General features: G+C 38.5%; 1 long non-coding RNA gene across 5 annotated transcripts in view; it reads right to left on the bottom strand.

Annotated features, from left to right (window-relative positions):
* Positions 1-4295: 4295 nt before the first annotated feature.
* LOC119826637 overlaps positions 4296-20614 on the bottom strand; it is a 72184-nt gene continuing 55865 nt past the window's right edge. For 2 of the 5 annotated variants that reach the window (XR_005287460.2, XR_005287456.2), the window contains 4 exons: positions 10891-11026; positions 9253-9461; positions 6738-6992; positions 4296-6130 (listed from right to left, as the gene is read on the bottom strand). This is a non-coding gene — a long non-coding RNA (uncharacterized LOC119826637). The remainder of the gene's footprint in view (positions 6131-6737; positions 6993-9252; positions 9462-10890; positions 11027-20614) is intronic. The other 3 variants (XR_005287457.2, XR_005287459.2, XR_005287458.2) reach the window with 3 other exon arrangements.

Genomic DNA, 20614 nt, shown 5'->3' on the forward strand with positions numbered 1-20614 from the left:
GGCAGCGAGATGTCTCTGTCAATTCTAGAGTTCTGAAAGTTGCTTACAATGAATTTCATGTTTACTTAGGTAATATTATATCCTTCTGGGTTCTTTTATGAAGTTGAAGAACAGTTAGTTATAATTATAGTTTTCCTTAGTTATGATAAGAGATATAATAGTAGATATAAATATTGTATATATTTGTAATTATTGTAGATATAAATAAGTATATATAAATATTGCAACTGTAATTCTTGCTTGATACCTGTTTTGTTATATATACTTTTATTATGTTAAAGTTAAAACCTTCCTTTTCATTTAAACAGAAAAGAAGAGGTGATATGGGATTCCCCTCTGTATTCTGTGAATATCATTGGTTAATAAAGAAACTGTCTTGTGCCTGCACAGAGCAGAATAGAGGTAGACTGGGAAAACTACACTGAATGCGGGAAGAATGAAGGCAGAGTGGTGAGACACTATGGAGCCCCCAGAGGAGGAAGACACAAGCCACTAGCTGGAAACCTGCCAGTAGGCCACAACCTGTGATAATATATAAAATAATAGAAATAGATTAACTAAAGATAAAAGAGCTAGCTAGCAATATCCTTAAGTGATTGGCCAAGCAGTGATTTAAATAATATGGTTTCTATGTGATTATTTTGGAAGTCTGGGTGGCCAGAAAATGAGCAAGTGGTCTCCTACAACACACAGGGTCCTCTCATGTCATAGGAGTCAACTCCATCTTGCCCTTCTTTTTACGTCTTGACTAACCAAGCTAGAACTAATCATGAAACTCTAATTTTCCAACAGAGCCCAAAACAGTTTGTTCAACAAGTACACAAAGAATCAAAGTGTGTGTATTGAGAAAGACAGCAAGTATCCTCACCTTTCATAATGAAACATAGTCTCTAAGTCCTCTATAGGCTTGCAAATGTATCTGTGTTTTTGAATCTCTTCAAAGGGGAAGTTATGTGGCTCCACTCTTGAGTTTTAATACCAACAGCACTAAAGAAACACCACTTAGCATAAAAGTTATTCCCATAAACACAGGCTACACAGGACACAAAGCTCTTCCTGGAGTTGCTGACTTGCATTGTTGCTTTTGCAGCCATCTGTTTTCATGAAGGGTATTGAGTAAAGCCTTCCTGAGAAAGCAATAAATTTAAGATACCTGTGATGATAGTATTCCTTACGCTGAACCATAAGCCTGTCTCCTATTTGTTTCATCTTGACAGAGTTTTTAACACCAAGAGTTTCAGGAAGAAAGGGGTCGTTAGATCTTGTTCTCATTTGTGTCCTCATGCCCTAAGTTAGATTATGGTATTATAGCTTAGTATAATCAGTGGCTAAATTCTGCTCTAGCATGACTACATCTTTCCCTACAGGTAGCACCCTGTTCCCACAAGTTCTCCTAGACATTTGATGCTACAACTCAAGGTCCAGGGATGACACAACCTACATCCAGTACTGGTGGTCCTGCTTTTCAACAGTGCTTCTTCACCAGAGGCATTCTAGCTTTCTGGTTTCCATGCATCCCTTGCTCATTGGCTTCATCCAGCACCACGGAAGGCCACACACTTCCTCCCAATTTCCTACTCTAGAGTTTTCCCAGATATCTGACAATCTTCATTAGTCATCTGTGTTCCCAAGAACCAACCTTCCTAAATTCAAACTGTTCCTACTATCCACGAAATTATCTCAGACTTATTTTTATCAAAACTTAAATAATATTCAGTCAACTAGAATTACTTATGTCTGGATAAGTTTTTGAGACTACAAGAATCTTATTTGTGAAGTTCTTTATTAACATTCTTACATGTATTCATTTACGTGGAGTGGGGTCATGTGCTGCATTACATATGTGAAGGTACCAGAACAGCTTGCAGGAGTTGCTTCTTTCCTGCTACCATACAGATCCTGAGGACAGAACTCAGTTCATCAAGCTTGCCTGCAAGCACCTTGACCCACTAAGCCATCTTGGTGGCCCAAAGCGGGGACTTTTGTGTTCAATTATCTGATAGAAAATATCCATAGCTTAAAATTAAGATGGCCCAATGTTGGCTGCTTTTTACATGGTCAGATAATAGCTGACTTGTCTCTTTTGGCACCCACTCTATCTATGTAACCTGGCTGGTCTCAATACAGGCTCCTCATTCCTAGCACTATAATGAATGATGGGTAGCGCCATGCTCAAACCCTCAGTAATTTGCTCACCATTTGGCATGCACTTTAGATTTTTCTGCTACTCATAATCAGAAAAAAAAAAAAAGGTTATATAGTCAGGCAGAAGTGGCTCGTGTCTTTAATCCCAGCACTCAGAAGACAGAGGCAGGTGGATTTCTGTGAGTTCAAAGTCAGCCTGGTCTACAGAGTTCCAGGACTGGATCCATAGCTACTGAGAAACCTTGTCTCAAAAAACAAAACAAAACAAACAAACAAATATATAAATGAAAAAATAAATAATAAAATAAAATAAAAGGTAATATACTTCAGCAATGAGCTACAAGAGAAACTGAAGCATGTGGTTTTTCTTTTATGAATTTAAGTGAGTTTTAGCAGTGTTTCTAAAATAATTTCCTAGTTGATATGAATTTATTCTTACAATATTGTTCTTTATTCTAACCCATAAAGTACCTATAAAATCCAGGAAGGATAAAAGAATTTTTTGGAAACACCCTCTAAATATTTACTTCCAAGAGTATGGTTTGAAAGTGTTATGATTCTAATATGGTCAAAACACTTTTGTCCACTTTAAAAAACAATCTGTTTTGCTCCTATAATGCTTTCTTTAGCCACTTGATTTTAACATTGTTTGTTTGGCATCTATAATGATTTTTTCCACAAAGTTCCAAATCAGTAGACATTTATTTAATGATTAATTATAGCCAAGACTTTTTCTAAGCCTTCTGCTTTTCCTACCTCACTCCATTTTATGTTAGACCTTCTAATGGATGAGAAAAAACTCAAATTCAGTTTAGTAATGCCTGGGACAAGCAGATTTCTTATGTAAGCATTCTAGATTTGTGATGGCAAAACTTAGTCATGGTTACGGAAATGTTGAATTATAGTGGGAAATTGTGCTACAAAAAGTGTTTTTGTTTAAATAAATTGGTTTGTACACTAGTTTAAATATTATACAGAATAAAAAATTTAGCCCCTGCAATCCCCATTCCAAATTATATTTCTTGTTTTAATAAGTAAATTGAGGCATAGAAACTAAGTAGCATGTCTAATATAATTTCTTTAGTAGAGGAGTTGAACTTTAACTTCCAGCAGCTAAGTTCCAGGATACATATTGCTGTCATCATTCTGAAGATGGAACTAGCAGAGCACAGGCATGCCTTTGCTCAGCTGTCAGCGGGGGTGATATCTTCTCACAGGCCCTCGCAGCCTTGAGAGCTCTGAAATTTTCATGTGGCTCATCTCATTAAGAGGAACTATGCTTTATGCTATTTTTTCAGGCTTTAAAAATGTATTACAAAAGAAGAGAACCACTGCCTCCATGACAAGTCAAAATGAATGTTTACAGCACTTCTCCTTTGGGGAGGATGCTGCTAAGAAATGCATTATTTATTTGTAAGATTGTGACAAAGCTGGAGCACCTGAGTGAAACGTATTCATAGAATTATTAAATTTGAAATAAAAAGCATAAACACATAATCAAGAAATTGCTTTCTGTAAAACACTTTTAATCCCTAGTTTTAATACTGTCTGCTTTCATACATCCTCAGTGTTAATTAAGAGTTATTTTTAAACAAGTGAAATAAACCCTATTGATGCAATGTGCTGTTAAAAATGACATGAGAAATCTGTTTTAACATTTTTTATTGCATATCCTTGCTTTTCCTTAGTACTCTTCCTTTAAACCCTGTATTAGTCATGGGCTGCCTCCCTCCACCCATTGTAGGCTGAGGAGGCAGCATTCATGGGTCTGCATTAGAGCAGAGTGTGCATCCATTTCCCAAAATGCATACAACGAGACATTCTGCTGCTTCTGAAGGTAGTACAGAGGTAAGGGAGGATAAGCCAGTGCTGAAGAGACCTCATACCAACCATGTACTGCAAGGCCAGACTTACATGCCCATGGGTATGTTTGATTGCAAAACAGCTGGTCCAGGGAACAGTCTCAGTGAAGTAAGATGCCAACTGACTTTGTTTGTCACTGACAGCTTATCTTACCTGACAGCTTCCTTGGACTTCTAAGTTAGAAAGTGAATGAGCTCATTTGCCTTCTAAAAGAGCATTATCAACTGAGTTATTAAACACCTTGTTGAATACCTTTTCTTTGTGCAGTAAAATTCAAACCCAGCAAGTTTATATATTGCGTTTTTACTTTATTTGAAAATAGTCTTTATTTATCCAATAAAGATCTACATATAACTATCAATTATACAAATATCAAAGGAATACTTTGTCTAAAATGTTAGTATTCAGGTGGTGTTGTCATAGAAACTTTTTGTGGAAATATTACACATCTATAAGCACTTTCTGGAGAGTCAGAAGTTAAAGAAAAAGAAGAATGATTCTGTCAATACTGACTAGGGATGAATCTGTTTCACCTCTATTCATTATTCATAATTTATTTTTCTACTGAGACAACATTCTACTAACTTTAGTGAAATTCCATTGACTTTGACTCAGATGGAGAGTTAAAATAGCTGACGTTTATCAAGTGCACTGGGAAGGAGCAGAGTAGCCTGCAGCTGTGGAGCATTGGACGACCATATGTCAACGCAGCGGTCCAGAGTCCTGGCTCTGGGCCTAGGTTTCACTCATCTGCTCCGTGACCCTGGGTAATTTTCTTAACCTCCGTGCACAACAATTTTTCACAGTCACAAAACAAGATTGATGACATTAGTGTGTGAAAGAAAAAAAAAAAAACAGGGTCACTTGACAGTGTGATGCACAAACAGTAGACAAAACAAATTCTTTCAAGAGCTACCCTTCCCTAAAGATGTGCTACTGTGGTAAGTAAGTATTCTTATCACGATAGATAGCAGACAGGAGGAAATGCTTGGAGATAATGGGTATCTTGACTAGCTCAGCTGCTGTAGTGACAGCAGCATGATGCGTGCCTAAGTCTATGTAGGAGGGATGGAGAGAGACAGAGGGAGGGAAGGTGAGAGAGAGACCTAAATGGACATGGAAACTCAAGTTTACTGACAAGGTATCAGCAATCGAAGGAGGTTAGTTCTGGGAGGTCCAGGGCTCTCCCTTATGGGAAATAGCCAGCTCTGCCAAGAGGAAAAAGTTGGATAACATCCTTCCTCATCCCATGTGTAAATAATATTGGTGGAAACATTTGAATCACTTGATTCTCCATGGGAGAAAATGAGCTTGCAGATGATGGAAGGAAACACCTGAAAATATCATGGTCACCCTATTTGTCAAACATGCATTAGGTTAACATTTCCAAATATAAAAAAGACTCATAATTCTAAAATCCCAAGACACTTCTTAAATATTTAATAATAAATCCTGGTCAGACAAGCAATGTATCAAAATTAATAAATATGGAAAGGAATAGATGTGGCAAACCCTTGGTTTGGGGTTATAGAAAAAATATATGGATAAAGATCATCAATGTGAAGACAAAAATACACCTGAAAAAAGCTAGGACTTAAAAGAAGTATTGAAGGAAAATCATTTTGAAACAAGATATTGGTGAGTCTCAATCAACTGTATAATTAAAATATCAGAATTACTCAAACACTGAAAGAAACAAAATCATGCAAAAATAGAGTATTATATAAAAACTGTTAACCAAAATGATATGGCATATGGAACAGGAAAAGAGCCTGACATCTTCTATATGAAAACCCTCATGGAAGCCAATGGAATGAAATGGAATGTATTGGGTTTTTAGTTGTCAAGCATAATATTTATAAAGTTGACATTTCAGTCATATTTCCTTTTCAGAAACCATAGATTTGGAGGCTCCCTCTGGTGGTTGAATAAAATACAATTTTATGTTAGACATATACAGTTTTAAGTAAAATAAAAGGCTATTGAAATAAATTCCCCCAGTATGGCCTTTTCTTTCTCAGGAAGTGATGTCCACTATGACATGAGGATGGCAATGATGGTGACACTGGCATGTGGGAGCATATTCAACTCTGACTCAGCTGATTTGGTAACTGAAAACAACCTGGCAAAATAAACAAAGAATATATAATTAGTTAAAATAAATATTTTTAAGTGAACAAAATTCTAGAAAATTAAATTAAATAACTTTCTGAGGCTCACATAGAAGATGAAAGCCATGGCCTCAACATTAATAAAGAGGCAGTGAAATTCTTATTACTGTATTCAATTTGTTGTATCCATGTGTTTATTATTTAGATCACTACTTTATGTTACCACAGAGAAAGGACAGAATTTATTTAAAAGAGAAGTCATTCCATGAGGGTTTCCTGAATGGGAATATTTATATATCAATCATTCTCTCTAAATTAAAAGAATTCTTTCCTATAAAAGAATAGCTTTGCTTTGGCTCATTCCCACTGAATTATGATGGATTCATATGTTCAGATTTGTTAGACAAGTGAGGCAAGAGTCCTTTGCTCCAAAACACTGAGAGGCTCTGAACGGTTTCAAACAATGAAATGAAGGAACATCATAAATTCCTAACACTTCCAGGGCCCTTTTCCAAGTCTGTTTTCTCTATTGGTATTTAAATGTGCTAAGCAGTATTAAATGTAGTGTAGACAATATGCTGGCTGGTTTTTATCCCCTTGACAGAAAACTAGACATACCTGGGAAGAAGGATTATCAGGTTAAGGATTATGTCCATCCATCAGATGAGTCTGTGGATATGTTGCTAATGATGTAGAATGGCCAAGCCAGCTGTAAACAGCCAGTGGCTACTGGCTGTATAAGAAGCACAGCTGTGCAATTCACAGTAGCAAGTCAGTCAGTAAGTACCATTCCTCCATGGTCTCTTATTCAGTTCCTGCTTCAGGCTCCTGCTTTGAGTTCATGCCTGGATTCTCTCAATGGTAGACTGGAACCTGTAAGCAAATTAAATCCTTTCTTTGCCAGTTTGTTTCTGTCAGTGTTTTATCCCAGCAACTGAGAGCACACTGTAATAGCCAGTGTCCCCAGGGCAGAGCTGGTGAGACACTGAGAGCACACTGTAATAGCCAGTGTCCCCAGGGCAGAGTTGCTGAGACACTGAGAGCACACTGTAATAGCCAGTGTCCCCAGGGCAGAGCTGGTGAGACACTGGATCTTATTTCCAGACAGTCTTCAAAAGAGTAGAGTCTAGTACTTCTGCCAAATATCCATCAAATGTTTCATGATTCTTTTACATTGAACTCAGGGACACCATAAAAATATGAGCTACACTCATCTCTACTTCTTCATCGAAATCAATTCATTTACCATTTAGTCATTATTTTTTTCAAAGGGGAATTTTCTTCTCTTTAGAAAAACTAAATTATTGTTGTAGAAGCACAGGTTTTATTAAAATTAATAAGAGGGAGTGGATTGTAGGGCCATATTATACAGGCCTATATTTCTACATGGTATGGCGACCAGACTTGCAGGCCACAGTTTGCACCTGGTCATACAGAGGGTGGCCACCTAGCCTTTTGAGACAAACTGACCCCATCCTAAACAAAGGGACAGGATATGCTAATGCCGCCCTGCTCCTTTGTAATTTGGGAGGTCTACCTGGGAAAGAGGTGTTAACTCAGTTTACATGACAGAGCAGGCATAGATAGGAAGACATGACAAAATGGGCATAGAAAGGTGTGGACGTTACCTAGGAAACAGAATACTAATGAATTTCCCCCTCAGTTAAAGCTGTTTGGAGAATAAACATGGGTGAATTTTCAGGATGTGGAACTCAGGATTTCATGAGGGATCACTGAAAACTCCCTCCCGATAAAGTCATGTGAGTTTTGTCTTTATTCCCATGCCTCTCCGCTGGTCAGAGAAATAATTTATGGTCTGGGCTGGTCCCAGACCATGACAAATTATTATCTCAGATTTCTAGGATAAACTTTCAGAATTTGAGTATTCTCAGAAACTATCAAACAGTGGTAAATAGAAAAGACAATTAAACCAGACTTCTACTGTCATATATATTTATACAAGGATACTGCCTACATACTCATTCTTATGGATCCAGGACTATTTTAAAGACAAACATGGGGTAAAAGGAGACTGTCTTAAAAGTCAAATCATATAAATTGGGCTCCTTCTTTGGAATGCTCCTCTAGCTATTAGCTGAATGGCGTGATAAATTCTGCAGAAAAACTCATTGAACTATTTATTACATAATCAAGGAGTAATGGTATTGAGAAATACCCCAAATACCAAAAGTTGCCGACTTCTACAGAGTCAGCCATCAGATAACACGAATCTACCCTCCAAGAATCTACCTTCGTATTTCTGTCCTCCTATACAGAAGAATGCTTCTGTAGGACACCTTTAGAACAATGTTCCCAACAGAAAGAAGCAGTCTCTGATCAACTACCTTTAGGACATGGCTCATGTTAGACCATCGCAAATAAGAATGAAGAAAGAGGAGGGAAAGGAAGTAAGGGGAAGATGGAAAAATGGTAATAACAAGGGTGGAAACGAGAACACAGAAGAAATGGGAATGAAAGGAAGCAACCAGAGTAACTGTTTTATGTGGTTCTCCAACTCATCTCACAATAAAATTCATCTTCCTTATCCCACTGCCTATAAATACTCAGGAACTGACATTTAACATGGCATATTTTGGGTAAAACATCTTAATAGAATTTGTATAAATGGAGCAGTTAAAAGAATAATTAAAAGGAGTGCCTTTGTGTGCTTTTCAATGTGTGTATTATAAATGTGTATATATTAATATGGGTTATGACATGTATATGTCAGATTCATATATAAATAATTGATTTTGCACAATTGACCATTCTTTTGTGTTTGTATAATGGCTTATTGATATATATTCACTAGACCTCATTTCTGTCTGCATATATTAGTCATCCAAGAAGCATAAAATTTTCCCAAGGTGGAGAGATTGCTCAGTAGTTAAGAGCACTTGCACTTCATGCAGAGGAACTCGGTTTCCAGGGTCTCCTACACACACACACACACACACACACACACACACACACACACACACACAGAATGGGGTAGAGAGAGGAAGTGAGTATGTGTGTGTGAGAGAGAGACAGAGACACAGAAACACAAAGAAAGAAACACAGAGAGAGACACTTACATGCAGACACACACAGACATATTAAACAAAATAATAAATATATCTTTAAAAAATACCCAAGGCTCACTCAGAGATTCTGAGGGCAATACTTTAGAGTGAGGCCAACTCCAACTCCCAATATTTAAAGGGACCCAAGCAATCAGAAATTGGGAACTCAAGGCAAGTAGCCAGAGGGTGTCTCCCTTGGTGTCATCAGCTTGTTTTCTTCTGGTGTTCCTCCATTTGCAGTGGAGGCAACCTTGCCATTATTCTCATTTACTAGCACCTGGAGTAATGGAGTAAGAGGAATGGTAGCAAAAACAAGCATAAAGAGACAGGCATACGCAATATCAGACCCAGGCCAAAGGACTCTAAAGATTCCCCTCACTGGTGGTGAGACGATGAGCAGAATGCTTAAAGTCTGCTGTGGCGAAATCCAGTTAATCAAGTAAAATGTCTATATTTTTCAAGCTAAAGTCTTGTCTTCTTTGTGATCCTTTCAGGGCTACTATATGTTAGCATTATATATGCACATAATAATATGCTGACAGCCCAAGCTCTAGATTGACTTCTCTCTACAGAGGACTTGATTTTTGTTTAAAAGCTGATTCCCACTCTTCATCCTACCCAATTCTTCTACTGAATTACTAGCTGTCCAGTAGGACTTAAGGGCTTTCTGGACTCTCATTTCATGTGTCTGGCTCTAAAGAAAATATGTAGCTCTTGTCCATCTCTTCCTTTGTATATCTCGTCCTTATAAAGAAAACCTATTCCAAGCCTTGTCTATCCAGGGATCGCTGATGATCTAGGTCTGAACTTTCCAATGACAGTTTAATCAAACCATCTAGGAACCATCTGGAAGGTTGTAGGCAGCATTGTTTGGTATTCATACATCCAGAACAAGGATGAGACACAATAGAGCAGTTACTCTTATTACCCTATGGCGGCCTTCTAATAAGCCAGCCTTGACAGCAAGGTCAGTGTCCCTAGATTTAGTTATGACTCACGTTCTATCTTTTGTCACAGTCTCAGCAGGCCCAACTCAAAAGCAATAGCTGAAATGTTTATACACAAGAATATAACTCCGAGGTCCTTCCACAGCAGCAAGGAAACTATAAAACAAAACCTTTGAAATCAAACATGAGAAAAATATCCTATACACTATGAGCCCTCATATCTCCTGCAACAAGTCTGTGCCTGGGCCTCTAGACTGCTAATGAATTCCTTTGAGTTGTAGGTGCCAGAAACTATGCCCCACAGTGCTGGTGTCCTGCATGCTTGCTGAATTAGTGCCACTGGATCCCTTCCAGGTTTTACCATGTGTGTCCTCTAGACATGTTAACCCAAGTTGACCCTAAGGCTTCTTGAGGCCTAGTACCCTATGATAGGAACCACATAAGACTGTAGGTGGAACAGTCCTGACACCATGACACTAGACAACAAATCCATAGAGAACATTTAGTCCTTTATTCTAGATTCATTCTGCCCTTCTATGTCCTTGGGTCTCTGACAGTTTAAGGCAACCTTCAAAATCTCTGAACTACATGCAGAATTTATTTCTATTATCTTGACAAAGAGCACCTAGCTTTTTTTTATTCATGCCCATTCATTTATCAAAGGGCAGCGTGACCACACCATCTCCTCTTCTTTTGGTTCCTTTTAATTATAAATTTCATATCTAATTATTTTGGCCTCTCTAATTTTACTGTACTCACCTACAAGAAGGCTGTGAATCCTTGAATATTCTGCTTAAAAGTTTCTTCCACCAAATGTCCCAGCTCACTCATCTTAAACTTCTCCTTCTACAAAGCCTTCGGGCATGGGCATAATTCAGCCAAGTTCTCTGCTACTCTATAAAAAAGATGGCTTTTATGGAAGTTTCCAATACCATTCCCTCATTTCTGGCTAGCAGCATCAAAATTCGTATCATTGTTTATATTTCTCCCAGAATTACATAATGCCTAAGAAAATTTAGCTTTTCCCTATGGTTCTTCTCCTTTTCTAAGACATTGCCATCATTCCCTTTAATGTGCCTTTCTGGCAGTATAGACCTTTTCTTTTAAAAAATAATTTTAATCATTTTGTGCATGACTACTATATTTACATCATTTCACCCCCTCGACTTTTAATTCCTACAATGTCTGCTTTAACTCCTCAAATTATGACATCTTTTTCTATAATTATAACTGTTACACACATACAACTTAGCTCAGTTAGAGTCATTCTTATATACTTGTGTTCATGGCTGATCACTTGAAACTGGATAACTACCAGGAAGTTCATCCACAGGAAAACCAATTCTTCCTCTTTAAGCAGTCATTGATTGTTTTTATATCCTCATCAGGGTGCAAAGCCTTGTGAAATTCCCCCTAACCTTGTTGGCTTTGTGGATTGATACTGCCATTATGCAAGTCTTATTTGGTCAGCCATGATGTTACGATTTTATGGGTGCTGCTTCCCTGTCTTGTCTATATGACACTATCTAGCAGCAAACATCCTGGTCATCTGGCTTTTCAATTATTCTGTCCCCTCTTCCAGGATATTCTGTGATAGAAGTAAGTGATCAGGGCAAAAGACTGTACTTTTAGGTAAGAAAAGGAGCTGAGCATATACTGTTCTAGGAAACCTACCTATGACGACAAACCTACTCTTGGGATGATTCAATGAACTTGTTCATGAGTACAAAGCCCTCATGGTCTAATTATCTTTCAACATTATTGAATTAGGAGCTAAGATTTTGTACCAGGCTTTCTTTTTTGGTCCACCAACTAATTCCCAAGTCATGATATGGAGATTTTTTTATTGCTTATGAATGTTCTGGCTACCATAGTTTCATTTCTGCCTAGCGTTTTTCTTTAACTTAAATCAACCTGTTTCTCTTTATCTACCTTTTGCCTTAGGGCTTTTTACTTTTCTTTCTGTATGTCTTTTTTTTTCTCTTTTCTCCAGTGTTTAGCTGGATAGCAGATGCCTGATTTCTGGCCTTACTCCCTCATTCTTTTCTTTCTTTTTTTCTCATTTTTTTCTCTTCTCCTATGTATCTCTCTGCCTGCCAGCCCCATCTATCCTTTCTCATACTAGCTGTTGACCATTCCCTTCTTTATTAGAGCAGTCAGAAAATGTAGGCAGGCATTTGTAACAGCAACACATTTTTACACAATTAAAGAGATAGTTCACAACAATATTAAAAATTTTATGGTTTTTACATAAGAGGACATTTATCCCTTCAGGTCTTGCAGAGGACTTTTATTCAGTCCCAATCATACATGCCTAGTGGCTTATAACTACCTTTAACACCACTTCTATGGAATGTGGCATTTTCTTCTGGATTCTGCAGGCATATGTATGCTTGTGGTTGATATAAACTCACCAACTTGCACACACACAAAATAAGTCCTTTTAAAAGAGAATTTTAAATGACCCAGAAACACTTAAGGAGATGTTCAACATCCTTAGACATCAAGGAAATGCAAAATAAAACAACTCTGAGATTCCATTTTACACATGTCAGAATGGCTAAAATAAAAAACACAAGTGACAGCTCAGCTGGAGAGGATGTGGAGCCAGGGGAACACTGTTCCACTACTGGTGGGAGGGCAAGCTTGCACAGCCACTTCGGAAGTCAGTGTGGCTACTAGAAAACTGGGACTCAATCTACCACAAGACTCAGCTCTATCCCTCTGGGCATAGACCTGAAGGATTCTCAATCACATCACAAGGACACTTGCTCAATTCTGTTCATAGAAGCTTTAGTTGTAATAGCCAGAAACTGTAAGTAACCTGAAGTTCCTCAGCTGAGAAATGGAAAAAGAAAATGTGGTACATTAACTCAACTGTTAAAAACGAGGATGCAGGGACATTTGCAGGCAAATAGATGGAACTAGGAAAAGAAATCCTCAATGACGTAACCCAGACCAATAAAGACACACATGGTATGTACTCACTCTTAAGTGGATATTAGTTGTAAAGTAAAGGGTAATAATGCCACAATCCACAGACCCAGGGAGACTAGGCGACAAGGAAGGTTCAGGAGCAAATGCCTGGATCTCCCTGGGAAGGGGAAGGGGAAGAGATTTTGTGAGTGAACTGAAGGTGCACTACGATGGGACAATGAGCACTCAGGTTGGGGGGCAGTTAGAGAAAAGTAATGGAAGAGACTACTAGAAATGGGGGGTGGCAACTCAGAGTCAGGTAAAAACCTGATGCAAGGGAATCTCACAGGCACCAAGGATGACCCCAGCTAAGACTCCTAGCAATAGCAGATAAGTAGCCTCAATTGACCATCTTCTGTGACCAGATGGGTACTTAGCCCAATTGTCATCAGAGACTGATGGAAACAGAAACACATGCAGATCCACAGACAAACATTAGGCAGAGCTTAGGGAATCATGAAGAAGAGGGGAAGAAAGGATTGTAGGAGCCAGATGGGTCCAGGATATACCACAAGAAAACTGACAGAATTAATTAACCTGTGCTCTTAGTTGGCTCACAGAGACTAATCCGACAACCAGGAAGTCTGCATGAGACTGACCTAGGCCCTCTGCATGTATGTTATAGCTATGATGCTTGATCCTCTTCTGGGACACCTATCATTGGAAGCAGAGGCTGTCTCTGATTCTTTTACTGGCTTTTGAGACCCTACTACACATACCGGATAGCCCTGCCAAGCCTTAATATATGGTGAGGTGCTTAGTCTTACTGCAACTTGACATCCCATGTTTTGTTGAGACTCATTGGAGACATGTCCTTTTCTAAACAGAGATTGAGGAGGAGTGGATTGGTGGTTGTGAACAGAGCAGAGGTGGGTGTGGAGGGACTGGAAGGAGAGAAGAGAGGGGAAACTGCAGCTGGGGTGTAAAAATAAAATAAGTCTTTAATATCTAAATAAATAAGCAACTGACAGTAAATTTGGCAATCTTAGGAAATTACAGCATCATACCATGATTCTCAATGGATCTTTATGTTACAAGAGCATCCTTCAAAACTGCTGGTCTAGGAGTTTGCTTGTAGGACAATGAGATATTTTTAACAGTGCTTTTAATTCATTTTTTTGTTTTGTTTTGTTGTTTGTTTTGTTTTATTTTGCTTTGTTTTGAAACAGGGTCTCACTATGTAGCCCTGGCTGACCTGGAACTCACTATATATACTAGGCTGGACTCAAACTCAGAGAGATCTGTATGCTTCTGCTTCCCAATTACTGGGCTCATGTCTGCACTCCCAATCCCTTAATGCATTCATGCAGTTATCTCATGGTTTTTGTAAAATACAGGTAAATGTGTTTCTTCCACTCAGTGTTCCTTCTGTACGAGGGGAGGATGATGAATCAAACAAATCCTTCCATACACCATGCGAGGCATAAGTGTTTGCTAGGGAACAAAGAAAAAAAGGAGAAGGAAAATGGGGAGGGATTGCTTTCATGATTACTTCTACAAGGCTAATTAATGTGCAAAAGACCTATTCATTCCTTCTAATTGCCTTACCTATAGTTAGGCAAAAGGATGCTGTCAAATCAATATTTTTAAAAGTCTATTCTGATAACTTATTTTTCACCTGCTTTAGTGCTTCATAGAAAGCACTAAAGGTATTGGATTCAAAATGACCCACGAAATATTACACATCATGATTATACTGTCTTTTTATTTTTTTATTTTTTTTATTTTTTTTTCTCATGGTTTATTTTTTTTATATTTAAAAATTTCCATCTCCTTCCCTCCTCCTCCCCCCTCCCTCCCCTCCTTCTCCCCTTTCTCTCCCCTCCTTCTCCCCTTTCTCTCCCCTCCTTCTCCCCCTTCCCTCCCCTCCCCTCCACCCATACCTCCCCTCCCTCCCTCTCAAGGCCAAGGAGCCATCAGGGTTCCCCACTCTATGCTAAGACCAAGGTCCTCCCAACTCCCCCCAGGTCCAGGAAGGTGATCGACCAAGCTGAGAAGGCTCCCACAGAGCCCGTCCATGAAGAACAATCAGAGCCCAGAGCCATTGTCCTTTGCTTCTCAGTCAGCCCCCGCTGTTGGCCACACTCAGAGAGACGGGTTTGGTCGCATGATCCATCAGTCCCATTCCAACTGGAGTTGGTGATCTCCCATTAGTTCTGTCCCACCGTCTCCATGAGTGAACGCACCCCTCTCGTTCCTGACTTTCTCCCTCATGTTCTCGCTCCTTCTGCTCCTCATCGGGACCTTGGGAGCTCAGTCCAGTGCTCCAATGTGGGGCTCAGTCACCTTCCCCATCTGTCGCCAGCTGGAGGTTCCCTCACGGTCCTGACTTTCTTTCTCATGTTCTCTCTCCTTCTGCTCCTCATCAGGACCTTGGGAGCTCAGTCCGGTGCTCCAAGGTGGGGCTCTGTCATTTTCTTCATCTATCGTCAGGTGGAGGTTCTTCTTATTATCTTCTCAAGGATCCCAATGCAATGTTTTTTTTTGTACGTTAGTGATGTTGAAAGTCCTCCAGTAAATAATCCTGATGTAACTCTGCTCTGGGTGACTTACTTTGAGAAATTCTTCATGAGAGAGAGGTCAACTTGTCATTCAGACAACAAGTGGTCACAGATGTTTCAATCATTGGGGTTCATATGAAAGAAAAAAGCAGTGACTTCTTGTGAAAACCACCTATCATGTCTTCTCAGAGACTAAGACAAGGGTGATAGATAAAACCCAGAAGAAATGCAATTGAGAAAGAAAATGTTTGTCAGTTCTGAAGCTAATAAACACTGCCAACAATATATTGCAAATTTTGGTATGAGTTATTATCAAATATAATAAATAGAGAAAATTGTGAAATATTTTTTTAAAAATGTATAACTTCCTTTCCTAAAAATACTCAGTTACCAAGGAGGTGAAAAAAGGTCTTCCAGTTCTCAAAACAGGTAGGTCACTGGGGAACAGGGTAGAAAGGCAGCCTTGAGAAAAATGGAACTCTGTGATGGACTATCTCTGCCCCAGGGTAAGTAAACACGAAGATGTGGAAGACTTTCTTTGGAACTCTTTAGTTTGTTGTCAGTTTTCGTTCAATAGATCTTCTTTTTAAATATAATTATTAATGCATATTAATTTTATATATCAAACTGATATATTTCTCTACAGAGCTTCTCCCTTCTTTTTTCCTTTGCCCCTCACCGTTTCTTCTCTCTGTGTCTATGACTCTCCCTATTTCTGTCTCTCTCCCTCTCTCTCCTTTCCCCTCTATCTCTGTCTTTTCTGAGACAAGGTCTTTTGTCGATAAAACAGGGACACTCTATATAACCCAATTTGGCCTAGAGCTGTGGATCCTCCTGCCTCAGTGCTAGGATGACTAGTCTCTATCAACACACATAGATCCATATTTCTTTAAAGCTACAGATTTTCTCTCACATGACAGAGGCAAAGGTATTGTCATAGTCTAGGCTGAGAAAATCTCACAAATGCACACACCCTTGATGCACAAGTTCCAGTAGGAGAGAACCCTGGTCACCAGACCAAGAGACCTAGTTCCCAGGCATTAGTTCAGTCCGGCTTTTCAGCTCTTCAGCTGATGTAGGTGAATAATCCAGGATCAATCCAAGACAAACAAACAATCTTCCCACACCCTGCCAACTTACTCATCTTAGAACTCACACAACACATTAGAACTGACAAATGCTGCATTTTCTTTCTCACATACACATACGGGAGAAGAAAGAGGCAAAACTAAAGCTTGTCATGGCTACAGCTCCCCTCCTCCATACTTTCCTCAGGTACACCATAATTGAATTTATATTTATTTTTGAGGAATTCATAAACAACCTATTTATGCTACTAGGGAATAAAATGTACTTTTCCACAGTCTTTATTCTAAGAGGAGTAAAAGTTCATTTAAAAACTTTTCATGTCAGAAACCACAATATAGAAAACATATTTAACATATTTTATGAAAAAAATCTGCAGGGAAAGGAAGAAAATTAAGAAAAACCATAGTGCTAAGAGAAGTATAAATACAAGCTATAAACTATTATTTACCAGGAATTCCACTCATCTTTTTTTTCTCATTTTTTATTAAAAATTTCCATCTCCTCCCCTCCTCCTCCCCTTTCCCTCCCCTCTCTTCCACCCATACCCCCACTCTGCCCCTATCCAAGCCAAAGAGCCATCAGGGTTCCCTTCACTATGTTAAGTCCAAGGTCCTCCCAGCTCCCCCTAAGTCCAGGAAGGTGAGCAACCAAATTGACAAGGCTCACAGTGAGCCCGTCCATGCTGTAGATTTCATGCTCATCACCGAAGCACCGGATTGAGCTCCCAAGGTCCTGAACAAGGAGCAAAAGGAGGGAGATCATGAGCAAGGAAGTCAGGACCGTGAGGAGTGCGTGTACCCATTGAGACGGTGGGACAGATCTAACGGGAGACCACCAAGTCCAGTTGGAATGGGACTGATGGAACAGGGGACCAAACCGGACTCTCTGAATGTGGCTGACGGTGGAGGAGGACTGAGAAACCAAGGACAACGGCGATGAGCATGAAATCCACTCATCTTTGTTTGCTAGTAAGGTTATTTTCTTCCTATAAGGCATTTTCCCTTTCCATGCTTATATGTTTGAAAATTTATTTAATATGTTTTAAACTGTCACAAAACAAATCAACAATAAAGAAAACTATGGACAAAGCTGCTATTTAACAATACTGTTAGAGAAGAATTCTTTCAGACTTCAAATTGTTTCATTAAGCATGGAGGCAAGGAGCACATATTTGATTAAGTCAGTGTAAGTCCAAAGCAAAACATAACCAAAACAACATAGAAAAAATTCAGAGCCCTAAGTTCACCTGATCATACCTTTAATATCAAAAACAAGGAATAAAATGTGAAGATTTGCCATCCATGACTGTACTGAAATTCTGTAACATAACCAACTCTTAGGATGAAACAATGTCTTGATGCTAGAAAGTTGGTTAAGATGCCTTCCAAAAAAGATCCATGAGATTTTAAATCCATGATTATGAAGCCAGAAAAACTTAACTCAGCAATAACACTAAATTGCTCAATAAATATTGAAGAAGTCATTGAAAAATGTTTCCTAAGAATAGGAGGGATAGTTTGGTGGAAGAAGCTGTCATATTAACAGAGATTGAGAATCTATCAAATATTTATTTGTAGATAAACATTTTCTCCATTGATAAAATAAGGCATTAATTCAATATATTTTAAAAACAAAACACTCAGCAAATTCATAAAGTAAAAAGAGAGCTTTCCTATATCATTATAAAACAAATACAGTAAAGCAATTTGCCCAACAACCTCATAAACAGCAAATATTATTAGTGAGAAATGAGGCTAAATGTACTGATTTCCATGTTTCTGTTACTATCTTATTTTCAAAGAAGCTACGAAACTGGAGGCTCATTGTCGTTAGCTGTTGGGAAATGAGAATCAATAAATTTTGCCATTAAATTTTAATAGATGACATGGTTTAAATAATTTGTAGAACCATTCATTCTTTAGTACTAAAGGAGTCTATATAAGACTTGGCTAATTTCCGATGTGAAGGCTAGTCTCACAAGTGCAAGGATTTGTGCAAGGTTTCCAGTCAATGATAAAGTTGTCAGGACCAAGACTCAGGACTGCTTACTTCTTTTTTATTTTCTATTTTGTTTTAGATTTCTAGTTTTGAATCTACATTTCTTTCATTTCTCTCTAAACTTTCTTATCCATTTTATTCTTCATCACACTAATAATAACCTTAGCTATTTCTGGGCTTTGCTAGGTTTATCTTAGAGTATCAATAAAGCATTCAACCTCATTCTAACACTTTAAACTTGGAGAAACATCTGTCAGTGGAGATATCCAGACTCCCTATGCTGTGGCTGGGAAATCCTCATATGTATTGTTCTCATACAATACAGAAAGTCCTGACACAAACAAATAGTTCTGCTAACTTGATATACCAAGAGTAAAATAATTCCTCCCTCTAGTTTTGGTTTTTCCTTTCTGTCCATATAAAATCAAAAACTACTAAAAAAGGACATTCCTTCTAAAGCCTTAAACATGCATGTTTTTATTCATTCATAAAACTGCTCTGAATAAAAGATTTTACCTCCTAAATATTACTTCATTAATGCAAAAGTTACACTAAATCATAACCATGTTTCTATAACCCAGTCCACAAATTCGATTCAGAAACAATAGATCCTTAAAATAAAAATAAAAAACTTAGTTTATTTATAAATCCAAGCTTAGCTCAACATGGTTTCCACCATCAACATTAACTATTGATGCAATGAGGAACTAATTTATGACGTGCAAACAAAGTAAATAGTGCAGAAATCACAAAAGTGCAAGCAGTGCAGTTTAGCTGGTGAAAGGGGCAATAATTCAACTTGGAGTTTTCAAGAAACAGAGGCAGAGAGGAGGAAAGCAAAGACCTTAGAGATATAGTGAGTTTTCACTAGTCCTAGATTGCTGAGTACCCTGGACTTGACATTGCTAGAAAGACACCTGCATTTACGCCCACTCAGCATTCCTTCTGCATGATGAATAATTTGTCCATCCTCCTAGATGGCACTTTTCAGAAACACCTCTCTTTCTCCTCATGTCTCTAACCCCTCCCCATCTTCCTCTCTCTGTTTCTTCTGTGGTTCCTACCTTGTTAATTTCCCTACAATCTTATCTGCAGCCAACCATTGTGCTAGGTTGCTTTCAACCTATCTAGCTCTGCCTTCCCCCTACAGTTGCCCTTTTCCCTCTGTCCTTCACGGTTTTAATTAGTTCATAAATATGATGCTATCTCACTTATATTGTTTCCTTCCTCCCTTCTTCCCTCCCTTCCTTTCTCTCTTCCTTCCTTTTTTCCTTCCTTTTTTTCCTTCCTTTTTTGCCTTCCTCCCTTCCTTCCTTCCTCCTTCCTCCCTCCATCCCTCCCTCCCTCTGCCTCCCCTATTTCTTTCTTAAAGAGCACACACATCCAAACTCTTTGACCCATCTCTCTCTTCAAATCTGCCTTTGCCCACCCTGGTTCCTTTTCTTCTCTTGACTTTGCTTTTCCTGAGTCATGCTTAGGTCTTAAACAGATGTCTCCAGTGACCTCCATCTTGTCAAGCCCTTTCCTGCTGGCCTTTTAATCTCATTTCATCAATGAGAAGCTTGACTGATTATTCACTTGGCCTTAACGTGCACTCCTGATTTCTTCATTGATTACTCTACTCAGTAATCAATTCTTCAATTATAGTTTCTTTTGACAGTCTATTTTTTTTTTACCAGTTGTTTGTTTTGTTTTTCTTTTATAAAAAATAATTTGGTTTCTTCACACAAGGTCTTGTTCTGTTGCCAATGTCACTCTTAAATTTGCTACCCTCCTTCCAAGTCCTAGGATTACAAGAACTGTGTATTCTGCTCTCCAACATCTTTCAGTGCTCAAGTTCTTCATTGCCCAATCCTCCAAAACTCCTTTTACATTCAATGGAAAGATTGCTATAGAACGTGACTTTAAATATCACGGTC

The sequence above is a fragment of the Arvicola amphibius genome, chromosome 11 (assembly GCF_903992535.2).
Source record: "Arvicola amphibius chromosome 11, mArvAmp1.2, whole genome shotgun sequence".
NCBI classification, from domain to species: Eukaryota; Metazoa; Chordata; class Mammalia; order Rodentia; family Cricetidae; genus Arvicola; species Arvicola amphibius.